General features: G+C 36.5%; 1 pseudogene; it reads left to right on the top strand.

The window, feature by feature from the left end:
- Positions 1-1,989: 1,989 nt before the first annotated feature.
- On the top strand, positions 1,990-5,690 carry LOC132169659 (pentatricopeptide repeat-containing protein At4g19890-like; annotated as a pseudogene).
- Positions 5,691-6,753: the final 1,063 nt, after the last annotated feature.

Raw genomic sequence — 6,753 nt, 5'->3', positions numbered from 1 at the left:
TATATATATAAAATGTGGGAGCCATTAATACATTTACCTAACGGTGGCGGGTATGCAACTTGACATCCGTAAATTCTTGATCTTTGACATCCAATAGAATTTTCCTGCATTATATATAAACAATAAATTTTCAAACAAAAATATCCCTCAATTTAATTAATTATTAGTAAAAGAAAGGTTTGAAAGGTTAATATATAACTCAATAATATGTACGTGTAGTATGCATGCATGAGAGAGAGTGTGTACGTGTGGTTTTCTTGTCATAGAATTTTACAAATTCTTTACTTAATTAAAGAGTAGGCGGACAACAAAACCGATATATATATATGAAAAGAAGACTACAAATTAAAGATTGATGAGGGAGAATTAACCGTGGGATCTTGATAGAACCATCAATTGAAATCTTTGTAAGGAAGAAGCAAAGGACCAAACTCAATCCAACAAGCAAAGAAATCCGTCTCCAATTCTCCATTCTTTCTTTACCTTAAAATCAATCAATTTCACAAAACACGTACAAGGGATATTGTTTTATGATCTTAGAATATACATATATATAGAGGAGGAATTCAAGAATCCAAGCTATAGTTGAAGTAGTTAAACTAGCTATACTAGAACTTTATTTCCTAATCATAATAGTAAAAGAGTTTAAGAATTCAAACAACACATAAACTCTATCATCTAATCTTTTGAACGTCACATTAAATGATGCAATTAATGCCGCCAGTTGATGTTTTGTTTTGTTTTTTTGTACAATCGTACAAACACATTTGATTAGGACTATTCAAACAAATGTCCATGGGCCAACCTGCCCGACCCAAACTGGAGGCCGACGTTCCATTTTAGTAGGCTTTCGGGTCAGGGGGTCCAAATTAAAGCTCAATATTCATTAAGCCCACGAAAGTGTATTTCTCCCTCACACTCTCGGTCTATCATTTCTGCAGCGTGTCGATTTCTTTCTTTGATTCCTGGTAGATGATGGGTTTGGCGAGAAATGTGCTTTGAGTCCTCCGTCACAGCTCCACCATTGCTGACCGGTGAGTTCTGTCAATAAGCAACTTCCATTTTTTTTCGCATATTCTATCTGTTCTTTTGCCATAGCTGCGCATTTGGTATGTTTTGCATTCTGGGTTTAATATTTCTTCCCTCTTTATACACAGTATTGGACTCTTCGGTCTTTCATTACATTTCTGGACGAAATTTATATGTTTTCCTATCTGGGTTTGCATTTGTGTTATTAAATTTCCATTTTTGTAGCGGGCTCACTTCTCATGTACCTTTTAACAAATTTTATTTCCTATTTGAGGTTTGAAGACGGTAGAGATGCTGATTATTGTATGTTTTACTTTCTTGTGTACGTCATACGTGCTCAAATGTTGTTGGCTTCCCGGTTCCTTTTAAGTGTCTACTTATGATTTTCATTTTCACAGCTCGTATTAGTGTCCATTTGTTTTAGTTCTATATTGTTGTTGTCCATTTGTTTTATATTTGTTAATTTAGTGTGTAACAGTCATCATGTTTCTTTACTGTATAATTTGTTGGCATAATTCAAAAGTATCCTCTGATAGACTTGATTGCTCAATTTAAAATTTGAACCTCGTAATTTGATGGAGTTCCATAACTATAAGGTTGTTTTTTTCTAAGACGTCATTGAATATTATGTAGGAGAGTTGAAAGATGGAAAGGGCCAGACTGGATTTAAGATTTCATCACTCAGGATCAACACAATCGGAGGAATCAGCTCTAGATTTGGAAAGGAACTACTGCATTCATCCTAATCTACCTTTATCATGTCCATTACTGCCTTCAACCCTTTGTCAGGTGCTCAGCATTCCGAGAGCAGTGCTGCCTACTCCTGGTGTACTTCAAGTAGATTAAATGATGCGGCAGAAGATAGGGCAAACTACTTTGGAAACCTTCAAAAGGGGGTGCTGCCTGAAACTCTGGGGCGGTTGCCAACAGGGCAAGCAAGCTACCACTTTGCTTGAGCTAATGACCATTAGAGCATTTCACAGCAAGATCTTGCGCCGAGTCAGTCTTGGCACTGCAACTGGGTTTCGAATTCGAAAGGGTGGACTGACATATATTCCTGCTATTCTTGTCTTTGTTGCCGGTAAAGTTCACAGGCAATGGCTCAACCACGTCCAATGTCTACCTGCTGTCCTTGAGGTGGGAAACTTTGGTACCTTTGGCTTTGCTTTGGGTTTTTACATGTCTTTATATGATCTCGTTGTATGTTTTTTGAATAAAGATTTAAACAGAACTACATTATGCGGAACCCCTTCAGAAGTCCAAATCTTCCTTTCTCTGCACATTATCTGCATAAGACACAATGGAATTGCATTCCGAATTATGAGTTGACCTTGATAGTTTGAATTTTATGGTTCACTTTCCTGATAGATTTAAATCCCTTTGATTCTCTCCTTATTTATGTAAAATCCCCCAATTCTCTCCCTAACAGCTATATCACTCCACTATAAAATCAAGTGCACTGATTAATAGGAAGGAAGGAAATACTTCCTCTCAAAGTTGTTCACTTTGGAAGAGGAAGTATTTTCCTTGTTTGCTATTAATTAGTGTACATGATTTTATAGAGGAGTGATATAGCTATTAGGGAGAGAATTAGGGGTAGCTCAATTAGCTGGGGACCACGCTTCATGAAGTGGAGGTCACGAGCTTGAATTTCTGATTAAAAAAAAAAAAAAAAAAAAAAACCCTTTCACAAATTATACCCTACCGACCTACACAGTAAAAGGTGATCTACTAACTAAACTAGTAGCTGCAACACATACAACTGCAATACACTATGCATATTCCTCTCTTACGTAAACTGTCCACAGTCGAAATTCTTCCCCATGCAGCCCTTCAACATAGATCCATATATACTCTACCAAGGAAATCCAGTGGCACCTTTTCCTTTGCTTATAATCTTCCTCATAGGTTTGTTTAGAATTATTTATAATGTTTTGAATCCTAGATTAATTTGATTGGTTGTCACCTACTATTCAGGTCCAAATAACCACCTTTCGGAAATTCTACAGACATCATTGAAAGACATTAAATATCTAAAGTGGTTGAAAAATATAAAAAGTATGAGTAATGCTACACACACTTCCACATATACACTCTGTTAGGTAGCTTTTACAACCAGCATTGGATTTAAATCCAATAAAGATCTATTCCAAATCTAATAGTGATTTTAAAAGCCTCCTGAGGAAGTGTGGAAATGAGTGTGGGAAAGTGAGAGTGTGTAGCATTACTAAAAAAGTATTGCTTCTTCCAATTTCCAGATTTATAAAAATGAAACTGGATGCTCAGATATTCAATTTTTTGTGAGATTTCAAGCTTGCTATGCTGTGGACTGATCTCTTTTTTTTACTTTGGAAGTTGAAGTACCTTTTTGATATTTGTGGCAGGGCCTGGAGGTGTATGATGTGCCATACCAATCCCCATTTCTTTCTTCAAAAACCCTTTTAGGGCACTATGTTCCTACCACCATGATCATGACCCTGGCACCACTCCAGCACTTCCCACTTCTTCATCGCCATCATTATCCGCACAATCCAATTCTCTTGTCAGAGTAATCTGTTCATTGGTCTGTGACTCTTTCTACCACCAACATGTGAGAATATCGCCTCCCAAGCTCAATCTTCTGCAGGATGCCGATTTGTTGACACAAGAACAGGCCATTACAGCCGTTGCTTCACTAGCCGCTGAGGCAGGGTCAATGGTGGCATTGAGTTTCTTTTACTAGGTAATTGGATTTGCCAAGTTTTGCCATTTTATGCGGCTTTATATAGTATGCGCCACATCATTGATTGGTAATGGGAATATGTGAGGGCTCATGAAGTGATGCAGTGTATGGTATGGTGTTTCGCTGAGATTGGGAGGTTAAGGGAGGCAGTTGACATGGCTATTGCGATGCAAAATCAAGGTTTGGCACCAAGTACTTGCACTTTAAATTGTGTGATTCACATTGGGTGTGTAATAGGTCTGGTTGAATATGTCGAGAACATGTTCAAGGAAATGTGTGTGAGAGGGGTGTCTCCTGATCATTGCAGTTATAAGTTGATGGTTATTGGTTATTGTAGGATGGGCAGAATTTTGGAAGCAGATAGGTGGTTGAGTGAAATGCTTAAGAGAGGCTTTGTTCTAGATAATGCAACTTTTACTTTAGTTATCAGTGCATTTTCTTAGAAGGGTTTTGTGAATAGAGCTTGTTGGTATTTTGATAAGATGATTGAGATGGGTTTGATACCAATTGTGATTAATTTTACGTCCTTGATTCATGGGTTGTGCAAGAGGGGCAGCATTAAGCAAGCATTTGATATGTTGGAGGAAATGGTTAGGGAAGGTTGGAAACCAAATGTGTATACTCATACAGCATTGATTGATGGGCTCTCCAAGAAGGGATGGACTGAGAAGGCTTTTACACTATTTCTGAAAGTTGTCCGGAGTGACAATTACAAGCCAAATGTTCATACATATACAACCATGATTAGTGGGTATTGCAAAGAGCGCAAGTTCAACCGTGCTGGGATGTTATTAACCAGAATGAAAGAACAGGGATTGGTCCCCAACACTAACACATATACTACTCTCATTGATGGGCACTGTAAAGCAGGTACTTTCGGAAGAGCGTATGAGTTGATTAAAGTAATGAATAGTGAAGGTTTCACACCTAATATCTGTACATATAATGCAATTATTGATGGCCTTCGCAAAAGGGGAAGGGTCCATGAGGCTTATAAATTGCTTAAGAAGGGTTTTCGTTGTGGATTGTGAGCGGATAGAGTCGTGTATCCTATCCTCATATCTTAGCACTGTAAACGGGCGGATACCATGCACACCTTGGTGTTTTTCAACAAGATGGTCAATGGTGGCATTCAAACCACATTGATTGCTGCCTTTTGTAGGCAAAAGAGATTGAAAGAGAGTGAGAAGCTTTTTGAAGAAGTTGTAATGCTAGGCCTAGTTTCAACTAAGCGGATGTATACATCCATGATATGTGGGTACTGTAGGGTTGGAAATGTTAACTCGGCTGTAAAGTGTTTTCATAGGACGAACGATCATGGCTGTACACCGGACAATATTACATATGGTGCTCTTATAAGTGGGTTTTGCAAACGGTCTAAGTTGGATGACGCCCACCGGTTAAATGACACCATGATAGACAAGGGGCTATCCCCATGTGAAGTTACTCTGCTGACCTTGGCTTATGAGTATTGCAAAATAGACGATTCTGCTACTGCCATGATCATATTAGAAAGGCTAGACAAAAGGCTCTAGATCTAGATGGTTAAGACCTTGGACAGGAAGCTTTGTAGTGAGGGGAAAGTGGGCATAGCAGCATTGTTCTTTTATAGATTATTAAGGACCGTAATGCGGATCGTGTGACTTTGGCAACATTCATGACTGCATGCTACGAGAGCAACAACTATGCTCTTGTTTCTAATTTGTCCGAGGGGATCTCTAAAGGAACTGCGTACTGATCCGATGGTAGGCCTAGCTATTTTGGCGGTTCTTTTCATCTACTTGTATTCAATGAGTTGATATTATTTTCATACATAGTATCAAGATATTTTAATCCATCTTATAGGTTGCTCCCCATGACTCGGCAACAAAGCTGAAACACATTCGATTTCATAAATTAAACCTTGGTAGGTCATTTTTTAACTAATCCTAAGACTTGGTTAAATTAGGTGATGATTTTAATAATAATAATAATAATAATAATAATAATTAGGTGATGACTTAGAATGTGTCATTTACCTTAAGATGCAATGTATTTTGGAATGTCAAAGTTCACATGCACAATTTAGCTCCTGATTTATTGTTAAATATTTTTGTGTGATTATGACACTTATGAAATTTTATTTTGGAATGTGAATTGGACATTACCGTCCTCTATAATTCGTAGGTTATTTTACAAAGGATATAAATTTCTTACAAAGTGGATCGTAGGAATTTCTCGAACTAGTATATAAAAATGTCATGTTTTCCTTGAGCATACAAGAAGAATATGTAATTTTTTCTTTTTTTTAGTTAATTTCTATTAAAAAGCAAGCAGAATTTTTTTAGAGATTGGTTGAAAGAATTTTCCTGAAATCCATTTTACAAAATGTGATCAATGGGCTCATAATTGTTAGGATAATAATACATAATTTTACAATCTACTATTTTTTTTTTTATTTTTTTTTTTTCACTTAAGTTTTTGAGTTATATGTTTTGAGAGTATATGTACAAAGTGATACAAAGGACTGCCAAAATTTTATTAATTTTTTTTAGACATATGTCCTATCATTGATTCTTTTAGGTGGATTAGGATTCCCTAAAATTCTTATCCATACATATATCTAGAAGACATTTTATATGAAACCTGCTACATGTACATCTCTTTAATTTATATAACTATGAGTTTTGTGATCATGAAAGGCTAAAACTTTCAACTAAGGTTGAAGATGAAGCCTCGACATTGATAAACATTCATGTTCTTGTTGTTTTATGTATACAATTCGATGTTTAATCAAATTGTTGTTCAAAATCAATTCAATTGCATTGATTAATTTCATTTGATGGAATGTTGTGTCTTTTATTCATGCAAATTTTATATTCGTTGGGTTTCATCCTCGGATACATTGAATGATTTGACTGAGACTTATATCCATTGTGATTCCCGGATACAGTAGATGATTTGATCTCAATTGGATATTCGTTGTGATTCATTTTACGGATGGATTCATCGAATGATTTAAT

The sequence above is a fragment of the Corylus avellana genome, chromosome ca2 (genome assembly GCF_901000735.1).
Source record: "Corylus avellana chromosome ca2, CavTom2PMs-1.0".
In the NCBI taxonomy this organism is placed as follows: domain Eukaryota; kingdom Viridiplantae; phylum Streptophyta; class Magnoliopsida; order Fagales; family Betulaceae; genus Corylus; species Corylus avellana.
This window is presented reverse-complemented; position numbering and strand designations above follow the sequence as displayed.